Below are 24,370 nucleotides of genomic sequence, written 5' to 3'. Positions count from 1 at the left end.
ATTAATCCTTAGGTTCCGCTTCCCAGGGCTTGTCTGTTTTCATGAAGGGTACCCCTGCCTTCCTGAACCTGAAATTGACCAGTGGCAGAGAGGCAAAAGGAATGCTTTATTGATGGTTAATTTATGAAGTTCAGAGATGATACTAGGAATCCCTTACCAGTTGTTTACATCTGAATGATGGCAAGAAAGGAGATGATTGAAATACAAGTTGGTTTCACTTTTAAGGCTTTTCATTCTGTGTTGGGAGAGTCATCAAATAAGATATTTGGGGCCTTTTTTTTTCATTGTAAGTGTGGCTTTTTAAGCAAAAGTTGGCTTCTGGGTATGTGTCTGAATTTCTCTGTGGAGAACTGACTAACGACAGAGGCTGAGTGTCAGAGGAAACCCGGATGTCTTCTTTTGTGCTTTGTTTGAGAGCAGTCATCTTTTTGTAATACATTCTGTATCTCCTTTCTACAGGAAAGAAAAGCTACATGTAGTTAGTACGTCCTTTTTACCTTCAGTTCTGTGCTCCTCCCTCCACGATCTTTCAAAATTCTGCAACACTAGCTCATTAATTCAAATTTCTGAGGAGGGTTCTGATCAAACCTCCAATGTCTACTTTTCTGAATGCTGTAGTTACCTCTTGTAAACTATAAGAATCTTGGCAATTTGAGCCATTAGGGGGGAGTCCAAAACATTGCGAAACATCTTATCATGCCAGATTTATGGTCCTTGCTCTTTTGGGAGGCTTCTATATTATGCATGAGAAATAATGGACTACCTGGAGAGTGGTCCTCAACAACGTGGAAACAGTTCCATCCTTCCAGGCATACGCAGGCCAGTGAGCCACTGGGATCTGAAGTCAGGCTTGGTGATACACCGGAAAACATTTTACTTCCCGTTGGACATTCGGGGTGAAGGTTAGCGGTTAGAGTTTTGTCAGACCCTGGACCGCCCCATCCGATAAATAATTACAAGCAAATCGTGCCCTTCACTCTGTGCTGATTGATGCTGAAATTGCTTTTGAAAGTTCTCATAAGTTCCTGTTATAGATTAAGTGCCGGTGTAGGAAAAATAACAGCACCCACTGAAATGGGTGAATGTAATCAGGCTTAATGGACTCGAGAGCTTGTTGGGAATTAAATAACTATCGATCCGCTGGAATGCTGCTGTCATTACAAAATGCCACTCTGGACGTATTACCTGCGTGATAGATGAGAAGACACATGGGCGAGCTGAGAAATTGGGGAGGCCTGGTTCCCATTCCTTCCTCCTGTGCAGAGCCTTTGAGAAATGGATCTGGTTTCTGGGGGAAAGAAACAAGAGATTTTACTTGCAGATCATTGCTGGGATCATGCTTTGTTTTCCCAAGTGACACCTCTGGTAAATGGTTACCCAGAAGTCAGGGAGTGGTGCAGCAGGGGGTCTTAGCCCAGATCCTGTGACAGCCTTCATCTTCTTCCTCTCGCACCCGCCATGGATCACACGGAAACGCTCTGAGTGGGGATAGACTGGCCTTCTTTCTAGTTTTCTGAGACAGCCTGTTATTTATCCAGTGGCATCAAGCAACTGAGACACTCCACACGGTAACATTTGCAAGTGAAGGAAAGGCAATTCAAAGAAAGAACTGTAAGACATACACCCACACACTCGCCTCTCAGCTGATGCTTCAGGTGATACTAGGTGCCCTGTATTCCTGCAGACTCTATCAGCTTGCTGACCAATTCGTTGATCATGTGGGTTTATTCCCAGACTCTTCAAGATGCAAATGTGTGTGTGGGTGATTTGTCGCTCAGTCATGTCCAACTCTGCAACCCCATGGACTGCAGCTCACCATGCTCCTCTGTCCATGGGGATTCTCCAGGCAAGAATACTGGAGTGGGTTGCCATGCCCTCCTCCTGGGGATCTTCCCAACTCAGGCTTTCCCAAACTCACAGACTTAGAGAACAAACTTATGGTTGCCGGGGGGAGGGAGAGTTAGGAAGTTTGGGTTGGACATGTACACACTGCTGTATTTAAAATGGATAACCAATAAGGGCCTATTGTATAGCACAGGGAACTCTGCTCAATGTTATGTGCCAGCCTGTATAAGAAGGGGCTTTGTGGGGGAATGGATACATGTGTATGTATGCTGTCCACCTGAAACTGTCACAGCATTGTTAATCTGCTCTACCCTAATACAAAATAGAAGTTTAAAAAAAGATGCCAGGGCTTTCCTAGAGGGAATTAAGGTGCCACCCACATCCTCATAATGTGATCAGTGAGACAGTTCCATGATCCCAAATAGTGTGTTCCTTCCGCAGTAGTAAGTTCCCTGTGACTGGAGGTATGAAACAGCGGTAGGGGCCACTGGGCAGGGTTGTCTTATCAGAATTCGAGATTCATCTCACAGTCTTTTCAACATGAAGAACCAGTGATTCTGTGGCCTACGAATTTCCTTTTCGTAACCCTATCAAGTGCCACTTTTTTTTTTCCTATTGCTCTGTTTTTGTCTGCTCAGTCCAAGAAAACAAACAATAATTGATCGGACAGCATAAGAGGCTTTTAAGAGAGCATCACCTTATCCTGCAAAGGTGGTGAGCAAACATGTTTCCTAATAATTCCGAGGACGTGACTCAATAGTATCTTTTGTCTCAGGAGTAGATTCAATAGTGACTGCTGACCTCATGGGCCATCCCCAAAGAAAGCTAGATGCTTTACCATATTGAATATCCTGAACCCATCTTTAATGTCTGAACTTGTTGAATAGATAGCAAGGTGAATAGTTTTTCCTTCCAGCCATGTAAGGTACTCCAGAGTGACCGTGGAGGATTGGGCTGAAGCGGTTTGGACAGTTTTCATGCATAGTAAGAAGCAGAAGAAGAGAAATACTATCAAGTATCAAATATTAACAGTATATAAACACTGTTCCATTCCCCTTGGCATAGAGCGACTGCTGGTATCTCTGGTTAAGAAGAACGAACATGTCTTCCCATTGAACTCCTTTATTCATGTCTCAATTTCCAACAAGACCTTGAATGATCAATGAATTATCTGACCTGAGAACAGGAGATTTGACGAGTAAATTGTCCATCAGTCTTGAGTCAAAGAAGCTACCAGGAGAACTTACCCGAGCCGTGGACCAATAGCCGGCCGCACAGCGTCAGATGATATCATCTAAACCTCAGCTTTGTAACTGATCAGTCTGGGTGGTGTTTGGGTCTGATAAGCCCTCGGCTCTGGGTTCAAGTTCAGACTTGAGCCCCTCACTGTAGATATTTATCTGCCAGATATAGCCCTTGACCATCACTGCTAGATTATTTTCCACACCAAGACAGTTCCATTCTCATCTCCTCCGGATATTGCAGATCAGGTCTGGAGACTATTTTCCTAGACAGAGGATGGTGTAGACATGGCCACATCCACCTTACTATGTACTTTTTTACTTTAGTTATTCAGTTGCTACCCACATATTCCATATCAGGCAAGTTACATGCGCCTGGAAAACAGAAGCAGCCAGTACAGCTACTGACTGTTAGGTTCACAGCCTGGTGGAAGAGAACCTTAGATAAATATAAAATCCAATACGATAGGAAAAACATCAGGAAAGCATGATAGGTGATAAGTATTTCACATGTGCTTTGTACCAGGCAGGGCTTCCCAGGTGGCGCTAGCGATAAAGAACCTGCCTGCCAGTGCAGGAGACATAAGAGACTTGGGTTTGATCCCTGGATCAGGAAGAGCCCCTGGAGGAGGGCCTGGCAACCCACTCCAGGATTCTTGCCTGGAGAATCCCATGGGCAGAGGAGCTTGGCTGACTATGGTCGATGGGATCACAAAGAGTCGGACTTGAGTGAAGTGACTTGTATGCACGCGTGTACCAGGTATGGTGCTAAATACTTATATATTTTATCTCAATTTATCCTAACAATGCAGTTGTCCCCCCCTTATCTGTGGGGGATGTTGACTTAAAAAATATTCAGCAACCTAAAATTTGAGAGCTAAGTTTTAGGACTTCAAGCCTGGGCCTCTCAAGTAAGCCTAAGCGAACTGCTCCAAGGAGGTGAGGGGATGAGCCTGGTTATATAGAAGTTTTGTAACAAAGAGCAGGTAGTCTGAGCATCAAAGAGATTATTCTTATTGAAAGAAAAACAGATATCCCAAGTTAAGGAATTTAGCACTTCTCTATTATAGGAAGATGCAAGAGTCCAGGCTCACTGAAATCATTCCTTTAATAAGCATCTCAGCCTTCGGGCCATGGGCCTGTGTTTTCACATCCTGAGCTTCCTCAGGGCTCACTGTAGGGAGTGGCTGCAGTCTGCTGGCTGCTAGATGGCAGGCATTCTTCTCCTTCCCCCAGGGTCACCAGCCACTGATGTCTGTGACGTCCTTGTTTACTGGCAGGGCAGGAAATGCTCCATTTCCCAGGGATATGGCCTAGACCCCCAGTGGATGCTTTAGATAGTACTGGACCCAAGATGGATTGTGTTTTTCCCTGTACACACATACCTGTGTGTGTGTGTGTGTTACTCAGTCATGTCTGACTCTCTGCAGCCCTGTGGACTGTAGCCTACCAGGTCCTCTGTCCATGGAATTTTCCAGGCAAAAACACTGGAGTGGGTACATACATGTGGTCCAGTTTATTTTATAAATTAGACACAGAGACTACTACTAATAATAAAATAGAACTATTATAACAGTTTACTGCAATAAAAAGTTGTGAATGTGGCTCTGGATATCTTACTATACAAAGCACACAGTTTTTTTTTTTTTTTTTCCTTCCTTGAAGTGTCTCAGAGAAGATTCATTCTTAACATAGATCTTAGCAATTTCAGCATATGGTTTTGTTGCCTTCCTTATTAGGTTGAGAATGTTTTCATTTCAAGGAAGCACTTGACGGCTTCTCCATCAGAACTACCAGTATCACTAACTCTTGTCCTTTGGGGCTGGTATTCAGGAAAATAAGGATCAGTTGCTCCCGAGCATCACGATAACTCGGTAGTTGATCTGATACCTGAGATAGTTACTAAGCAACTAACTGTGTGAGATCTTCTGAACACAGGGATGGGCCACATCCTGGACAGGACAGAATGGGACTGGACCACCCCGAACAACACACAGTTTAAAATGTATGAATTGTTTACTTCTGGAATTTCCCGTTTAATATCTTCAGGCTGTGGTTGACCTCAGGTAAAGCTGGGAGAGCAAACCTGTGGATAATGGTGGTTACCATAACCCGAAAGTTGGGTTCTGTTTGTCCCACCATTATCTGTAATTGTAAATCTCCCAAAGCTCTGAAAATCAGCTTTTTTGGGGGGTGGGGGGAGTGTTGGCACTAAAATGCCTCTCGGAAGAAAACTTGACCTGAAATGATGTGCCGCTATTTATAGACTGTCTTTATCCCACTCAGTGTGAATATTCATATATTTCGCTACGGGAATTTTTCTGTGTTTGATTTCAGAGTGTTGTCCCAGGCCCTGCTGAGAAAGTTACATAATCTGTTTCTGATGGATTCCCTTTCTGAAAAAGAAAAATCTCCCCAAATCTGAATTTCAAGATAGAGAGGTGACCCCATGGGTATTGGATAAGAAATCACAGTCATGTATTACGATGCCTTTTCTGCATATGGAGGACCTGAAACTGACATTTAGAGAAAGGTCACTTGCCCAAGGTCACAAGGATTGTCAGTGCCAGAGCTGAGATGTGGACCATGTCTGGTGGACTGGGACCTTTGTTCTTTGTCACAGATCCACTATCGAGGTGCATATGGAGATATAGGAGAGGGAGACGGTGGATGCCTCTTGGAGTAGGAAAGAGGGTCGTTCACAGGGGAATGAGGGCTTCCCAGGTAAAGAACCCGCCTACCAATGCAGGAAATGCAAGAGATGCGGGTTCAGTCTCTGGGTCAGGAAGGTCCCCTACAAAAGGGCCTGGCAACCCACTCCAGTATTCTTGCCTGGAGAATCCCAAGTATAGAGGAGCCTGGCCGGCTACAGTCCATCAGGTAGCAAAGAGTCAAACACGATTGAATCAATGTAGCATGCACACACTCAGAGGGGAAAGGTGGCATTCAAGTCGGGCTGTAGAGCATCACCAGACATTCTCTGGGCAAACAGAGGAGAAAGCCCTTCCTATCAGAGCAGAGAACGTGGGTGAGCTCACGATGCTTGGGTTGACATATCAAGACGGAGCTTCAGTATCTTCCCCAACCCATTGGCACTGTGTATCTTGGCATTGAGTAAATATAGGTCTCAAAAGACAGGGCTCCAGAGGAGCTGGGAGAAATGGAGCTCAGAAATGGAGCTTCTGAACCCCGAATCTCTCTGTGCCCACACAGGAATGGGCTCTCTACTGCCCTTCTCTGAATCCATCAGGTGAATGTTGAATTCCCTGGATTTTGAGTCCGGATCACTATTTGCTATCCTTTCTCTCTGAAGCCGTAAGCTCTCTGAAGGCTGTGCTCTCCAACCCGTACCCCACAGAATTAGATGGCAGCAGAGAAATGAGGAACGCCTCCCTGACGTGGGTAGCAGTGGTAGAGGCAAACCCCTCAGCTCTGGATTTTGAAGAAGAAATCAGCATCATTGAATTGGGTGATTTATCTAATGAGAGATCTGTATACACCTGTGTAGTGAGGTCACAGGAAGAAGGAACACCCCCCCTCCCCCAGGACCCTCTTGTCTAACACTTGAAAATGAATATCCCAGGAGACACACTTGCTGGCAAAGCCAGAGACTTTTGGGGGAAGGGGTGCCCAAGTGGAGAGCTGCAGGGGAAGGAAACCCAGGAGAACTGCTCTGCCATGTGGCTCTCATTCTTGGGTTTTATGGTGATGGGTTAGTCTCTGGATTTTCTGGCCAATCATTGTGACTCAGGGTCCTTCCTGCTGGTACATGCATCACTTAGCCAAGATGGATTCTGGCAAGGAGGATTCTGGGAGGTTGGTAGGACATATGGAGTCTCCTCTCTCCTTTTGACCTTTGCCGAATTCTTCTGGTTGGTAGTAGCATGTTAGTTCCAAGTTCCTTACCAGGACTTCCTGTTGGAAGGTAACTCATGCAAGTGGTTACTCTCAGGCCTAGTTAGAGTGGCCTAGTTTGGTCAGTGGGTCCCCTCACAGTGACACCAAGAATTATCAAACTTCTGGTTTTAGCAGTGGACCAAAAGTAACTGGCCCCTGCAGAAAGGTAGAGAGATGTATGAGGAATGTGCAAGGCACTGGTGTAAACCTGAAGGGAATAAGCTTGTGTTGCTCAGCGGCTGGTGGAGCCATTTTCAGATCTTGATATTGCTGCCCTGCAGAGTTATTTACATGTGTGGAATATCTGCTGATTGGGAAAGAAAGCAGAAGGCCCGCCTGCATAATGTGAGTGTTGGTGGCGTCATTTACTTTGTGGCTGCTCCATCTTAGTCACCAAGTGACTTTTCTGTACTGCCAAACAGGCCGTGTCAACAGCAGACTAAATTAAAGAGTCAGGGAGGCGGCAAAGAGAATTTGGAGTCAAACAGGTCCGTGTTGATGTATTGGCCCTGGCATTTACTAAGCATGTGGCCTTGAGCTTGTCAATTAACCTCTCCAAGGCTGTTTTCTCAGCTACAAAATGGAAACAGGAACACCTGTCATGAAGAGTGGTTGTGAGTTTACGTGGGATTCATCTCTTTGTTCAACAGTTACTTATTGAGCACCTACTGTATGCCAGGCTGTGAGAAGTGGAGTGAGAAGTGGGTGTAGGTGATAAGGCAGAATAGGAAACACACAAGATTCTTTTCAACCTAAAATTTATATCCTAATATATGGAAAAGGTGGCATTTATATGTACGTGCTTAGTCACTCAGTCATGTCCGACTCTTGCAACCCCATGGACTGTACCCCACCAGGCTTCTCTGTCCATGGAATTTTCCAGGCAAGAATACTTGAGTATCTTGCCATTTCCTTCTCCAAGGGATCTTCCTGATCCAGGGATTAAACCTGTGTCTCCTGCATTGGCAGGCAGAGACTTTACCCCTAGGACCACCTGAGAAGCCCATTTATATGTATATATAATATTTATTCTCAGTTGGTAAAGAGCCTGGCAGACTACAGTCCATGGGGTTGCAAGAGTTGGACACAACTTAGTGACTAAAGTAAAGTTGCTCAGTCGTGTCTGACTCTGCGACCCCATGGACAGTAGCCTACTAGGCTACACCGTCCATGGGATTTTCCAGGCAAGAGTACTGGAGTGGGCTGCCATTTCCTTCTCCAGGGGATCTTCCCAACCCAGGGATCGAACCTGGGTCTCCTTCATTGCAGACAGATGTTTTACCGTCTGAGCCACACTTCAGGATGGGCTGGCCACCTCATAATTCTTATCCTGTGTTATTCTGAAAGAGGATAGGCATTTACTCAGGACTCTTATCTTTTAGTGACAAGATCTAATTCATAATTGTTTAGAGGGGAAACAGAAAACCTCCACCTTCAGGCACAGTTGAATTCAGAGGCTCCAATGACTCAAGTCAAGTCACCCCATGACTCCACAGTAGTTATCTGAACTTGATCTTCATTCACAAATGCACCACATCCAACTGTGGCAAAGATGGTGAAGTAAATTCTGGCCTCTGTACACTAACCCTGAATTAACTCTCAGACACAGAGTTGGTAGCTCAGCTGGTAAAGAATCTGCCTGTAAGAAAGTGAATCTGCCTGTAATGCAGGAGACCCTGGTTCTATTCCTGGGTCAGGAAGATCCTCTGGTGAAGGGATAGGCTACCCACTCTAGTATTCTTAGGCTTCCCTTGTGGCTCAGCTGGTAAAGAATCTGCCTGCAATGCGGGAGACCTGGGTTCCATCCCTGGGTGGGAAGATCCCCTGGAGAAGGGAAAGGCTACCCACTCCAGTATTCTGGCCTGGAGAATTCCATGAACTGTATAGGCCGTGGGATTACAAAGAGTTGGAAATGACTGAGCGACTTTTGCAGAGTTTTGGGTGAAGTAGAAAAGAATAGCTTTATTGTTTGCCAGGCAAAGAAGGCCACAGTGGGCTAATGCCCTCAAGGCTGTGTGTCCAGACCTGGAGGGAGGGTACGATGAGCCCTGTGTGGAGTCTTCTAGTCCATGGATGGGGTTGCTGATGAGGATCAGAGTGCCTGAAGAGGCTGCATTCCTTCAATCCAGAGATCTTCTGGCCTAACAGTGACCTTCTCTCTGGAATGAAGAGTGCTTTATCAGACATTAACATCTTTCCATTTGGTGGGAGTTTCAGTATCTGCAAAACAGCTCAAGGATACTGTTACGTGTATCCCTTGAGGGGGATCTCGGACTGCCCCCAAGGCTGCACAATTGTTTCTGGACTGTTCCTCCCTTGTCCCTGCATCCTCTCTCTTTCCTGACTAGCAACTGAACCTGCCCTTTGGAACTCAGGGAAAGGGGCTTTTGTGCCCATGAGCCCCATTGGGTCCAGCTGGATTTCAGTGATCCCCAGAAACTCCAGGCTGACACCCCAACCCATCCCCAACTCTTCCCCAACTGCAAAAATTCCAAAGTCAAGCTGGAAGCTGGGGTTAGATCTAGCCAAGCAGAGAGTGAAGGAGCAGTCAGAGCTCACTTATCCAGTTTAGGCATTCTTGTTGTTGAGTTGCCAAAGTGAAAGTGAAGTCGCTTACTTGTGTCCGACTCTTTGCAACCCCATGGACTGTAGCCTACCAGGCTCCTCCGTCCGTGGGATTTCCAGGCAAGAGTGCTGGAGTAGGTTGCCATTTCCTTCTCCAGGGCATCTTCCCGAGCCAGGGATCAAACCCAGGTCTAAGTCATGTCTGACTCTGCCATACCATGGACTGTAGCCTGCCAGGTCCCACTGAAACCGTTTACCTCAGATTGGGACTTGAACCCATGTGACTGGGACTTGAAGCCAGCCAAAACCCACATTTCCTGGTTTCAGGGCCTAATAAAGCTCAGGTTCTTGATGTCTCATCCCAGAAAGAATTCAGTGAGAGACAAAGTTATAGGTAAGAAATGGATTTATTCAGATTCAGAGAGAAACACACTCCACAGGCAGAGTGTGTGCCTTCACAGAGGGTGAGTGTGGCTGCGAAATGTGGTGTGGTTAGTTTTTATAGGCTGGGTAATTTCATATGCAAATGAGTGAAAGGAAATGGCAACCCACTCCAGTGTTCTTGCCTGGAGAATCCCAGGGACAGGGGAGCCTGGTGGGCTGCTGTCTATGGGGTTGCACAGAGTCGAACACGACTAAAGTGACTTAACCTTAACCTAATGAGTGGGAGGATTATTCCAACTATTTTGGGGAAGGGATGGAGATTTCAAGGATTTGGGCTACCCCCCACTCCTTGGTCTTTTAACAGTGCCTTGGAACTGTCATGGCACCTCTGGATGGGTCATTTCACTTGCCGATTGAGGATCAGGGGCTAGTCTTGCCTGCCATCTTGGTTCCATTTGATTCTAATTGATTTACGTTGTATCCTTGGGCTATGTCATTCTTTCAAAAGTTGTGCCCTGCCCCTTTCCTTCCTGCTACACCTCTGTCCCTGGGATTGCCCAGGCAAGAATACTGGAGTAGGTTACCATTTCCTTCTCCAGGGGATCCTCCAGACCCAAGGATCAAATGCACAAGTGGGCAGCCTTTCCCTTCTCCAGGCGATTTTCCCAACCCAGGGATTGAACCTGGGTCTCCCAGGTTGCAGGCAGATTCTTTACCAGCTGAGCCACAAGGGAAGCCCAAGAATACTGGAGCGGGTAGCCTATCCCTTCTTCAGCGGATCTTCCTGACCCAGGAGTCGAACCGGGGTCTCCTGCATCGCAGCGGGATTCTTTACCAACTGAGCTATCAGGGAAGCCCCCTACATTGGCAGGCAGGTTCTTTACCACTGAGCCACCAGGGAAGCTCAATTTGGGTGCTCAACAGATGAAAAACAAAGTTCTCAATTCCTTGAGAGGTATTACAGTTGTCTCAATTGTTCAAGCTATTACAAACATCTAAACATGTCTCTTCTCCCCCAGACCTTGCCCGTACCCCACCAGGGAAGAAATTAGTGGGTTTCTGATCTTACTTATCCAGTTACCTTTTTTTTTTTTTTTTTTGCCAGTGATCATAGTTACCAGACATTCACAATGACCCAGTGTATCTTGCTTCTCCATACCTGATCAGATGAATCAAAGGCAAATATGGCAATTTTATGCAGTATTTTCCCACCTAAAGTAATTACAGGAGTGTCTCCCACCACAGTATGTTTGGGACACCCCCAGTCTTTTGCAAGTGAAACCACCACAATCTAGGAACATACAGATAGCCTGACGAGGACAACAGGTAACACTTATAATTGAGGCAAGACAGAAGTTACCCACATCATGCAAAGCCATACCTTCTTTTTATATTAGCAATACCAACGTCCATAAATCTAGAAATAAAGGGAAACTAAAGCCCTCCTTTTACGAAGTTTGAAATCATGTGGACCTTGCACATCATTCCAGGTGTTTCAATGCGCTCGGAGACGCCAGCAACTTTCCCCCTTCAGCTGTATAGAGGTGTGCTTTTTTTTTTAATTAAAAGATTAAAAGGACACTGTCAATCTCTTCTGATTAATAGCAGTCCTATAAAAAGGATGTGTTCCTGCCGCAGCCATCTGTCATTCTGATCGTTTTAAAGGCATACTATATCAGCAAGTATGCTTTTTATAATACACTGGCATGGGGCAGGCGGGGCTGGAGGGACTTCTGGATTTCACACTCCACTTTGCCGCTTTAGTGTTCCGCGATCTGAGCCTTTGATGGTGAAGCGGAACCCCCCTCCCTGTCTTTGAAAGGTTGTTTTGGGTAAGTGCTTTCCCGGGCTGACTTAGGATGGAGATACTCGCCCCTATTTATGTTTCTCTCCCATCTAAAGATAGATCCATCACACTTGCATCCCACCAGCATTCAAGCAGCCAGCTCCTTCACTTGATTAACTACTGAACCCTGAATACTGTCCAGAAGCGATGAACTCAATATTCTGTGGGTCTGTGGTCTTCTGCAAAGCCTGATTTTTTTTTAATTTTTAAAATTTTATTTATTTTATTGACGTATAGTTAATTTACCATGCTCTCTTGATTTACCTACCCTACATCTGGCTCCAGGAAGCGTGGTGGGTCCGGTGCATTGCTGGCCTGGGAGAGGGTGGCTTCCCTCAGCCGTTACCTTTCGTTCCCCCGCTAATCCGCACTGGCTCTCAGACAGGGGGGCAAGATTCAGCAACCGCGGAGGCAGCTGTCATGTGCGTTCTCACAGTGTTCTCACCAACCACTCTCCGAAGAGCTATTTCTTCTCGTTTCATGAGGCAGCACAATTAAAGATTTAGACGAGAGGATTGAGAGTGTGGAGCTTAGACCAGGGAAACCTGAGGCTGGCCATGACCTTCTCTGGGTGATTCTGGGAAAGCGGCCTGACCTCTCAGAGCCTCCGCTTTCTCATCTAGAAAGTGGGAGTAACATTCCATGGACTTCTGCCTCCTGGAGTCAATATCAGGAATAAAAGAACTCAAAGATGACCACGCCTGGGGCCCTTGTTGTCCAGCCAAGAGGACGTAATGCCAAGGGCTGAACCAGAGCTGGCCCTTGGTCCTGTGTCCTGGGGGTTTCACCTCTCTGAGCTTCCACTGTCTCAGCTTGGTGGCAGGGACAGTCACACCCACTTCGCAAGGGAGCCCTGAGGCTTTGATGCGATAATGTTTGTGAAGCAGCCATAGCAGCACCTGCTCATGGTACGAACTCCATCGCGGTTGGCCAACGTCGCCGTTGTCATGGTTTTTTCATCCTATCCTGGGTGGCTGCGGTTTCCTTTGCATATGAAGATGCTCTCGGTTTGGAGGTGGGTGGCCTGTGTGCAGCTCTCTGCTTCTGCTGTCCATGGAGATTCCTGTGAACCAGACGCATAGGTTTTAGGTGCAGCTGAACAGAGCACGGTGCAATCAGGGATACACCACGCCTTAGCCCATGGCTTTGGGGGGCATGAGACACATATCCCCTCCCACTTTCTCAACTGTTAGCCTGGGGAGCTGGGACTACTAGACACCTGATGCCAAAAGCTCAGCTTCTCTGTACACAGGTGTTGAATTAAACCTCAAAGACGGAGTTTTGGGTGAAGTAGAAAAGGGGTCTTTATTACTTTGCCAGGCTAAGGGGGGCGCAGTGGAATCATGCCCTAGAAACCAAGTGTCTCAGCTTGGGGGAGACAGTGACAAGTCTTACAGTAAAAGAGGGTGTGATCAGCTCGTGGTTGGTGGTAAGGTAAGTAATAGTCAGCATTATCAACCTTCAGGTTTAACTGGTCTGGGGTCTGCATGCCTGTGGGTGGCATATCATCATTAACCGTTAACTTCTCCCACCTGGAGGGGGTTTCAGTATCTGCAAAACAACTGAAAGATATTGTTGTACAGATCCCTTGATGAGGAAGCAGGACTCTGCCCCGAGGCTTCTCTTGACTGTTTCTCGCTGGTCTGGCATGCTCCCTTCCCTAGTTAACAGCTGTTTGAATCTGCCCATTGGAACTCAGGTCTTGGAGGCTGAAGGAAGGCTGTTTCCTGTAATCTAAGAAATGGGGGCCTCACAAAAGCCTTGTGTCCACCAGCCCCGCAGGGGCCTGCAGGTTGGATACCCAGGCAGGAGGAGGGCCAGATTTCAGCCCTGTGGAAACCTGGCCCAAATCTTTGTCCATTTGCTCTAGTAGAACAGCTGGGGCTGGACCTGGGGCTGGGTGGAAGGAGGGGGAGGGTGGGCTTTGAAGGAGAAGAGAGAAGCCCGTCCCCTCTCCTCCATGTGGCCACAGCCTTCTGGGGACAGACTCTTGGGGACCACCTACACCCCTGTTCCATGCGGCTCCTGGCACACTGTGGGCGCTTAATAAATGCTAAATAATAAGAATAGCTCCCATCTGTCGGTGCCCGGTGGTGGAGAAGATGTTTGAGCACAGGACGGCCGACTGGCACCGGGCAGCTTGTGAGAAGCCTTCAGGGAAAGACGCAGCTCTGAGTCACTCAGAGGGCTTCTTGTACCCAGGGGTCAGCTGACCCTGTGACTCATCAGAAGCTGGGCAAGTTCATTAAGCATGCAAGTGTCCACTCTGAACCCCAGATCGTCTCCATCAGAAGGCAGGGAGCAGAACCCAGTGAACTGTGTGCCTCCCAGGCAATCTCGGGTTTCCACGTGTGGCTGGATGCAGGAACTGGTGTCGACCGACAAGGCAGGGACTTTGTTAGGGTTTAAAAGGGGCCCTGGATCTGCCCTCTGAACAGACGGCGTCATAAATTCATACTTCCGTCATTTTCTTGGAAGAAAATGCCTACTGGGCTTTGCGCATTTAGTTACAATAAAAACAACAGCAGCTGCTTGTTTTCAGGCATTTACTACATACCAGGCCATGTGTAAGGCATTTCACCTACAGCATCTGACTGAAGCATTGTGGTTTGGAGAGGAAAAAGCAGGTGGACAGGGTGCTGTCAGGATGTGGAATCTGTGGCAGGTGACCTGGTTCATCTCCTTCCTTCAGCTGTGTGACCTTGGGCATTACTTACTCCCTGTGTGACCTCAGGCAGGGATCATCACGTCTCTGGGCAGCAGTCACCTCGTTGGACGGCAGTGAAAGGAACCAAAGCGTATAAAGTTCATAACCCAGCGCCTAGTGCTTGGAAAGAACTCAGTGCATGTATCACCCAGTTTATCTCCAAGGGCACTGCAACGCCACCACGACCAAACTGTGTAAGAGAGACGATACTGAGTGTTTGAGATACCCGCACACACACACATACATATAAATGCATGTGTGTGTTAGTCCCTTGGGCGTGTTCGACTCTGCGACCGCATGAACTGTAGTCTGCCAGTCTCCTCTGTTTGTGGGGTTCTCCAGGCACGAATATCGGAGTGGGTTGCTATTCCCTCCTCCAGGGGATCTTCCCAACCCAGAGATCGAACCCGAGTCTCCCGTATTGCAGGCAGATTCTTTACCATCTGAGCCACCAGGGAAGCCATATAAATGTATATATAGTGTAATATATATGAGCTAAGAGTGTGAGCTCTTGAGCCAGACTGCAGACTGCTGAGCTAGAATCTCAGCTTTGCCTGCTGGGGGAAAACTATGCTGTTCTACAGTTTTTCCATCTGTAAAATGGACACATCAAAAGCACCTGAAACCATGGTATACGATCCTCCTGTATTGGATGAGGACCACACCAGAGTTGCCGTTGAGAATCGCACGAGTTAATACTTGTAAGGCACTCTAATTGTGCTTGGTATACAGTAAGGGCTCAGTAAAGAATGGAAATAATTATATAATAAGGATTATATAATTAGTAATACTATGGATTGTGTTTGTGTCTGACAATATGCATAGACATAATACATGTATAAATACATATTACATGTAATTATCACATAATTACATAATGAGTTTAAATTATACTATTTAATATGATTGTATAGTGACATAGGACTTCCCAGGTGCCACCAGTCGTAAAAAACCTGCCTACCAGTGCAGGAGATGTGAGAGACGTGGGTTTGATACTAGATCAGGAAGATCCCCTAGAGGAGGGCATGGCAACCCACTGCAGTGTTCTTGTCTGGCAAATCCCACGGATAGAGGAGCTTGACAGGCTACAGTCTATAGACTGTCGGACAGGACTGAAACGACTTAGAATTCCATACACACAGTGATATATTATTGATTATATAATAAAACCTAAGAGAAATATGGGACTTCCCTGCTGGTCCAGTGGTTAACACTTCACCTTCCAATGCAGAGGGTGCAGGTTCGGTCCCTGGTCCGGGAGCTAAGATCCCATATGCCCTATAGCCCAGAAACCAGGACATAAACAACATAAGCAATATTGTAACAAATTGGACTTCCCTGGTGGCTCAGATGCTAAAGCGTCTGCCTACAATGTGGGAGACCCAGGTTCAATCCCTGGGTTGGGAAGATCCTCTAGAGAAGGAAATGGCAACCCACTCCAGTACTCTTGCCTGGAAAATCCCATGGACAGAGGAGCGTGGTAGGCTACAGTCCATGGGGTGGTAAAGAGTCAGACACGACTAAGCGACTTCACTTCACTTCACTTCTTCAAGAGAAATATAAGTATATAGAATATTGTGCATCATTTAATATAAAATTATCACATATATTAATATATATTAATGTTAAACGTCATTATATATAATTATGTATTATATAATATATAATTTTTATATAATGTATAACCCCATAGAACACATATAATTACATTATTATAGCTATTATATTCGTTATTGTTGTTGTTTAGTTACTAACTCATGTCCAACTTTTTGCAACCGCATGGACTGTAGCCTGCCAGGCTCCTCTCTCCATGGGATTTCTCAGGCAAGAATACTGGAGTGCCATTTCCTCCTCCAGGGGCTCTCCCTGACCCAGGGATCGAACCCACATCTCCTGCATTAGCAGGCAGATTCTTCCCAGAGCCACCTGGGAAGCCTTCATTATCTTATATACTCACCTGATAATAATCCTGTCCTTAATATTTCTACTATTGCTGCAGCTGCTAGTCACTGCATTGGTTACTTGGCATAGAATGTTTCTACCAGAACATTTCTATTACTGCTCGAGACCATCCTGGAAAGAGAGAAGCTGAGGCTCAGCTAAGTGAAATGCCTGCTGCGGCTCTCAGGATTGGAATACGGCAGACCTGGGGTTTCTGCCCTTGCAGCCGGGGGGCCCCAAGCCACGCCAGCCGGGACCCTGCCCTGCTCTGTGACTCTGGTGTCATCTCCCCGTCCGCTGGCCTTGTCTCTGCCCTGTACTGCCTCTTCTGAGCAGAAGGCTAATGTGGTTTTGTGCTCCTGTCATTTCTGATCAGAGTTCCTCCCTCAGCCTGCCAGCTTTCGGTCAAAAGGTCTCGTTCCCCCTGGAAGCCTCGTTCCTCGGGGAGAAGATCAAAACGGAAGGTAGGGGGTGACAGAGGGCGAGGAGGGGACTGCTGGGACGGGGTCCTTGTGGTTTTGTTGACAAGACCTTCCTTTTGGTTTTCAGTGTCTAAACCTCCCCGAAACACACTCTCCATTCTCCCTTTAAACACGCATCAAGCGGTGTTAGCGACACACATTCTCTGTCAAACACGTCAGTCCCTCCGGGGGCCAGGGACAGCTTGCGAGCGGCGTCTCCTATTGTTATTGTGCTGGTGTGTTATTTCTCCCTTCAACAGCTCTGCATTTGTTCTGGCGAGAGGCGCGAACACTGAGGTGCCTGCTCACTGGGCAATTTTGACAGGAGATGTGAAATTGACAGGGACCGTCCACTGACCGTCTTAATAAGGCGACTCCTCCCGCTTTGTAGAGACTGGCCACGCAGGCAGCCCTGCCTTTGCCTGGAGCCCTTACTGGGGATTTGGGTGGGAGCGTAAGGACTCTAAAGAGCTGGAGCTTGTTTCACACCTGGCGCGTTGGCAGGCGTCTCCGGTTGTGATTTAGCCCAGGGACTGGGTACTGCCTGCCAGAGGGTCTAAGATCTGTGCGGGGCACTGAGCAGGTGTTGCACGCATTCACGCAGCATACGGTCCGCCTGTCATCGGCCGCTGAGTCCCGGTCTGGTCTCCATTGTAGGGACCCAAGCTCCCACCTGCTGCATGGTGATGGGGTGGCCTGGGGATGGATGAAAAGCCTCCCATTGCTGAGGGTAACGCGGAACATATGGGATTCTTCTCTGTCTAAACAGTGGTGGGGTTTGAGTGTGCGATGCTGTCTGCATGTATATTTTCTTTAGTGTCTGATTCTTGCAAGGTCAGAGCCTCGCTAAGGATACCACTCTGTAGAGTCCTCTCCTGGGGGGATGCTCAAGGTGTGTGTCCAAAGTCATCTCTGCTTCCTGGCTTCCCGACTTCCCCAAGTGCTGGCACTAAACTTCCAATAACAATCCAGGGTACCACCCCCACTACCCCTCCCTGGGCCCTCGCTAGGCGAATGCTCCTTGGCCATCTTGGTTTACTCCCTAGAGGTCTTGTAACTGACACACAGTGGTATTTTCCCAGCCTCTCTGTGGCCCGGGGTCCTCCGCTTCATTCATGCCTCTGTGCGCAGATCTACCCCAGATATCAGAGATGAGTTCAGGCCTGTTTGGCTTTCTGTGGGTTGAAAGATGACAGATGATCCACCATTTTGAATGCCAAGAAACCGAACATGATTCTTGAAAGTGGGTGTTTTTGTTCAGATCCCCTTTGGTGAAAGGAAAAGAACCCAATCCTGGCTACGGTGGTGGTGGTGGTTGTGGTGGTTTAGTTGCCAAGTCATTTCCGACTCTTTTGCAACCCCCAGGTCAGTAGCCCACCAGGCTCCTCTGTCCTTGGGATTTCTCAGGCAAGAATACTGGAGTGGATTGCCATTTCTTTCTCCAGGAGATCTTCCCTACCCAGGGGTAGAACCCATGTCTGCTTGGCAGTCCACGACTGCGTTAGGAGAGAGCTAAAGCAAGTCACAGATTCCCTTGTTCGCTCCCGGAGGAGGGGCAAGCTGGTTCCTAATATGAGGTGCATGGAGGGGCGTGTCCAAAGGTCGGGCAGGGAGAGTGGCTTATGTGGTTTGCCCACCGCTTTGATGGTGTTGAGTGCATGGGCCAGGGCAGTATCCTGCTTTTGCTCCCAAACCCTTGGCTTTTGTTTCGGGCTCTTCAGAAATATTATCTGTATCTTTTTGTTTGAATGTGTGTGTGTTTTTCTATCTGTTGTCCTGAATTTGCCCCATCTGCACATGCGCACAGTTATTTTTGGTCCCTTAGAGTTTCTTTGTATTTTGTGGCCTGAGGAGACGTTTGTCCAGGTACACACACTGCAGCCAAAGGTCCTGGGTTCCAGCCTGTCTCAGATCCAGCTCGGAATCTGTCTCTATCTTTGAATCGATGAGCTAGGTACCTCCCAGACCCCAGGTACTTGGAGCCAGTACTGAAACAAAAGGAAACGGAGGTGGGTTTAGACTTGAAAGCCAGGAGCCTTCTCAAGAGATGGGTCTCACAGGGTTTGGGATAGCCTTCAGCCGTCCTCACCTGTGGCTGCGTCCAATCCTCCTCGGTTTTTCACGCACATCTGTCTGCCTTCAGGCAGCACGTCACACCTTGGTGCCAGTCCCAGCAAGCGGCGGATTGGTTTGCGCTTTGATTTAACCCTGTGGCATCCTTCTTGGGCCCCTTTCCAAAAGCAGATTCATTAAAAAATAATTGTCACCTAATTTTCTAATTATGAAATTAATTCAGGATAAATGCTAAGCAAGTTGGGGCAAAGAGAAAAGCACACACATACTCACTCGCACACACACACCACATGCACGCAGACATTGTAATTCACCACCCAAAAACAATCACTTCAAACCACTTTTTTTTCTATACACGTTTGTCCGTCTGCTCCGTCATCTCCAACCCTTCGTGACTCCATGGACTGTAGCCCGCCAGGCCCATCTGTCCATGGGATTTCCCAGGCAAGAATACTGGCGTAGGTTGCCATTTACTTCTCCGGGGCATCTTCCCGACCCCTGAGATCAAACCCATGTCTCTTGTGTCTCCTGTTATTGCAGGCAGATTCTTTAGCACTGTACTCCCTGGGAAACTCTATACACATATTCTCTTCCAAAAAAAGTTCTCATACCCTTATCTTACACATAAACATTTGTATCACTTGCAGCTAGTGCTTTTTTTTTTTCCCCCTAAAAAGAAGCTTTAAAAAATAGAATCTTTTTTTTTTTTTTTTCAACTTAGGAATGTCTTTTCTGTTAGGGGCATAAAAACTAGGATGGCATCCTAAGTGAATATCCTGTGTTCTTTTCTTTGCCTTCACCCATGACATTTACTAGCTGGGGATCCTAGTAAATGAATGATCTGAAAATTATGGTCCTTAAGTCAGAGGGGAGGAGGTAGTTTGGGCTAAAGGAGAGGAATCGGCCAGGGTTTAGAGAATTCCAGGAGAGAAAGAGGCACAGGTGGGCTGGCTCCAGCCAAGCGGAGGTGTCTCTTTCTAGGGTTCCTTCTGAGTTCCATGAAATGGAGACACTGAAAGATATGCTTCCCTTTGAGCAAAGAAAATTCCATCACCATCAGGAAGGCAAGAGTGTCCTTGAGACTCGTGGAATACAAAAGTCTCTCTGAGCACCTGGCCAAAGTCCATGCTCATTTTAGAACTATAACTTGGGTTCAAAACTACTAAGCTGCTTAAGACATCAGACTGTCTTCGTGGGCAGCCTTCTCCCAGGAGCTGAGACTGGAGACAGAGAAGATTTGTCAGTTCTCATCACTCCTGTCTGAGTATTTCTTTTACAAACCAAATGTATGTTTGAGACACGAGATTGAATTTCCATTATAATGATCTTGCTTTCAGTCTTAAAAGACTAAGTCTGTCTGCTAATTCCCTTACATCCTAAAAGTATAACATCTTCCCATTATAGTTTGCAGAAAGAATTCTCACACCGGGCTTGCCCATGGTGTTGGGATGAGATAAGCCCTTGTTAGAAGGTGCACATGAAGTGCAGACCTTTTTCTCCATCAATCGCTTACCTGGGAATGTTCTTCCCTGTCCATCTCTGTAACTGACCCTGAAAATCAAAGTGAGGGTGATGACATATTATGTGCATTTCAGAGGTTGAAAAAAGTAGTTGGTTTGGGAAGTCAGATTGCTCTCCAGTGGTTTCTGTGTGTGTTCGTTAACTTAGTAAATATCTGTTGAACTGCAGTGTGTGCATGACAACAGGTTTACAGGGGTGAATAAGATCACTTAGACTTAATAGGGAGAAACAGGCAGTGAGCAGGAGAACATAAAATGGCGTTACGTGCTAGGAAGAAAATAAGACAGATTATGTGAGAGCAATCAGATATCACATAACATAAGACAGGTTATGTGATAGAGGGCTATTTTGGATGGTTGAAGGAGGGAAGGTGTGGAATTTGAGCTCACATCTGATTGACATTAGGGGCCAGCTGTGTGATGACCTGGTGCGGGGAACAAAGTTCAGGCAAAAGCAATGTGCAGAAGCTTGAAGAGGGAATGAGGTGGGCAGTTGTGCGGCTCACAGGTCGGTCAGTATGCCTGCGGCCCAGTGGATGAAGGGGTACGAAGCAGGCATCAAGTCACCTGTGTAGTCTGCAACCTTCTGGGACACCAGAGGAGTTTAGATTCTGGACTACGAGAGATGGAAAACCCCTGGAGAGTTTCAAATAGAGGAACACCGTGGTCTGGTTTTACATTTTTACAGAATTCCTCTGGGAGTTGGATGGGAGATGGACAGATGGTCTTTCGGGAGACAAGATGGGAGCCAGGGAGGACAGCCCGTGTGCACTCAAGTGGAGACGCCAACAGCATGACAGCCACGGTTGACAAATGGGTGTCTATTCCTCAGGCCACCGTTTCTCCCACCTTCATCTTTTCCACTTTTTAAATTTATTTTTTTCTGACTTAAGTATAGTTAATTCACAACATTGTGCTATTTCCAGGAATATAGCAAAGTGATTCAGTTATGCATACATATGTATATATATATATATATATATATTTCCAGATTCTCTTCCCTCACAGGATTATTACAAAATGCTGAGTATAGTTCCCTGTGGTATATAGTAGGCCCCTGTTGGTTATTTATTTTATATATTGTTGTTGTTGTTCAGTCGCTAAGTTGCATCCAACCCTCTAAGACCCCATGAACTGAAGAATGCAAACTATTACAAACTATATAGTAGTTTTTATATGTTAATTCCGAACTTCTACTTTATCCTTACCCCCGCCCTTTCCTCTTGGTAGCCATGTTTGTTTTCTATGTCTGTGGTTCTACTTCTGTTCTGTATGTAGGTTCATTTTTTATCATTCTTTTTAAGATTCCACGGATGAACACAATCATATGATGTCTGTGTGTCTCTGCCTGGCTCACTTCACTTAGTATAATAATCTCTGAGTCCGTCCATGTTGCTGCAAATGGCATTATTTTATTCTTTGTATGGTTGAGTAGTATGCTAGTGTGTGTATATATATCATCTTTGTCCATCTATCTGTTAATGGATGTTAAGGTTGATCCTTGTCTTGGCAATTGTAAATAGTGCTACGGTAAACATTGAGGTGCAGATAGTTTTTTGAATTTCAGTTTTACACAGATGTATGCCCACGAGTGGAATTGCAGGGTCATATGATTGCTCTATTTTTAGCTTTTTAAGGAACCTCCATACTGTTCGTCTTTCATTTCCTTTGACCAGAGAATTCTGACCAGAAAGGAAGGCCAGTTTTCAGGGGGTGGGGTAGAACAGGGAATCACAATGCTTATGGAGACGACTGGGACTTATGGAAGTGTGTCTACAGGTCTGGTGGCTCCTGCTGCTGCAGGGGATTGCAGCATATATGTTTAATTGTTAATGACCCCAGGGCTATGCATCTAAGGGCTATAAGCAGACCTGCTTCAGCGTGGGAGATCAGTCTTGGTGTGTTATTCAGTCTTGCTGTACCAAAGCTGTGAGCCGCATCTGTTGATCCACATGCCCATGGAATGGATTTTTCCATCACAGGACAGTTCTGTCTTGCATGCATGCATGCTCAGTCATGTCTGACTCTTTTCAACCACATGGACTGTAGCTCACCAGGCTCCTTGGTCCATGGAATTTTCCAGGCAAGAATACTGGAGTGGGTTGCCGTTTCTTCCACCAGGGGATCTTCCTGACCCAGGGATCAAACCCACGCATCTCCTTCATTGGCAGGTGGATTCTTCACTGCTGAGCCACTGGAGAAGTCCCAATTCTCTCTTGGGGCTGCCTGATTTTCCCTTTCTTTTATTTCAGCAGAAGTAGGGAAGGCACCTTGGGGCTAGATGTCTCACCTGTGTCATTTGTGACAACAGGAACAATTTGAGAGTCTGGATTCAGACAGAACTGGATTCCAGAACCAGCTGTATCCCTTCCTAGATTCTATCTGGAATAGATTATTTTGTGTCTCTGAGTCTAAGTTTACTCATCCAAAACATAATGAAACTTTCGTATGTCAGAGAGCAGCAGAAAAGATTAGGATGCGTGACTGGTTCATTGATTCCGTTGAGAACTCTTTAGACACTTATTGAGCACTTGCTCCATGTAATAGGCCATGCTGGATGTTAGCATAAAGAGGCCCAACGTATTGGGCTTCCCTGGTGACTCAGTGGTAAAGAATCCACCTGCCAATGCAGGAGACGTGAGTTCAATCCCTGGGTCTGGAAGATTCCTCTGGAGGAGGAAATGGCAACCCACTGCAGTATTCTTGCCTGGAAAAGCCCCATTGGACAAAGGAGACTGGCAGACTAAGTCCATGGTGTTGCAAAGAGTTGGACGTGACTTAGCGACTAGACAAGAACAAGAAGCCCAAGGAGTCGGGTATGGTCCCTTCCTAAGCCCAGTTCACAGTCTCATGGGGGAACGAGATAAAACAAAGAGCAGAACAGCTAGCACAGTGCAGGAACTGACTAATTCCGGGTGGAGTAAGTGCTATGAAGGAAATGATGTAGGAAGGAAGAGTTAACGATGGGGAAGGGAGAGGGGTTACCGTATCTCCACTGCCATGTCTTGAGATCCTCCTTCTGTAGGCTCACGCCTTGGCTTTTCTGCACTTCCTGGGTTTGTCTTGGGGACACTTGATACTGCCCTCTTCCGGGCCTGAAATGCACGTGGCCATGGGTGCAGCTGAAATTGCAGGAGCCGGGGAATGTGCTTTTCCAGACTGTGGGAGCCACCTGTTTCTGGGAGTGCCATGGAAACGCACATTCCGTCCCTTGATCTTGAGACCCAGGCAGGAAATGTTCAGCTGTCAGCAGCTGTCCCTTCTGATCCACTGCCGAGGAGTTTCCAGTCCCATAAAAAGCTCATCGTGACCCTCACTAGTGATTTTGTCACCTCTCTCTGGCGCTGAGCAGGAAACAGGGGTTCCTTCCAAGTGATGTGTGGGCATAGGTTTTTAATTGGGGTGCCTGAAAAATCTCCCCTCCAACTGTGTGTCAGACTAGGAGCATATGGTCTTGCCATGGAGGGATTTTAAACATCTAATTGGTTGTCATAATACCCCATGACGGAATCATCCTTAAGAATCTCTGCAGCAGAGATAGCCATGGCTCTGTGGCTTTGTGGCTTCTGGGGGGGAAAGTCATCCAGTCTTTCAGAGGCGGTCAACTGGATACTGCAATACCGTGTTACCTAAATCTTTCACCTGTCCCCAAACAGAGCAGAGAGGACTGGCCCCTCACTCTGGGGCTGTGTAGGAGGAGCCTGAGCTTGCCTCATCCCATCCTGGATGTGGTTGTGTGTCCTCTTTAGGAATAGCTGGCCATTCTCTTTCACAAGAGACTGTCAGCTGTTGAGCAGTAGTGTTGCTGAAACTTGGCCCCTGTTCACCGGTGCCGAAATGCAGAGACAGTGTTTTGGATCAAGTAGAAAAGAGTAACTTTTATTGCTCTG

The 24,370-nt window shown here is 46.8% G+C and overlaps 1 protein-coding gene across 13 annotated transcripts in view; it reads left to right on the top strand.

Moving 5' to 3' along the window:
* Nucleotides 1-24,370, top strand: part of RBFOX1 (RNA binding fox-1 homolog 1) — a 2,434,604-nt gene that overhangs the window by 2,027,509 nt on the left and 382,725 nt on the right. The gene's annotated exons all lie outside the window — the stretch shown is intronic.

The sequence above is a fragment of the Bos indicus x Bos taurus genome, chromosome 25, assembly GCF_003369695.1.
Source record: "Bos indicus x Bos taurus breed Angus x Brahman F1 hybrid chromosome 25, Bos_hybrid_MaternalHap_v2.0, whole genome shotgun sequence".
Taxonomy (NCBI): domain Eukaryota; kingdom Metazoa; phylum Chordata; class Mammalia; order Artiodactyla; family Bovidae; genus Bos; species Bos indicus x Bos taurus.
Note: the sequence above shows the minus strand (reverse complement) of the source record. Positions and strands in the feature narration are given on the sequence as shown.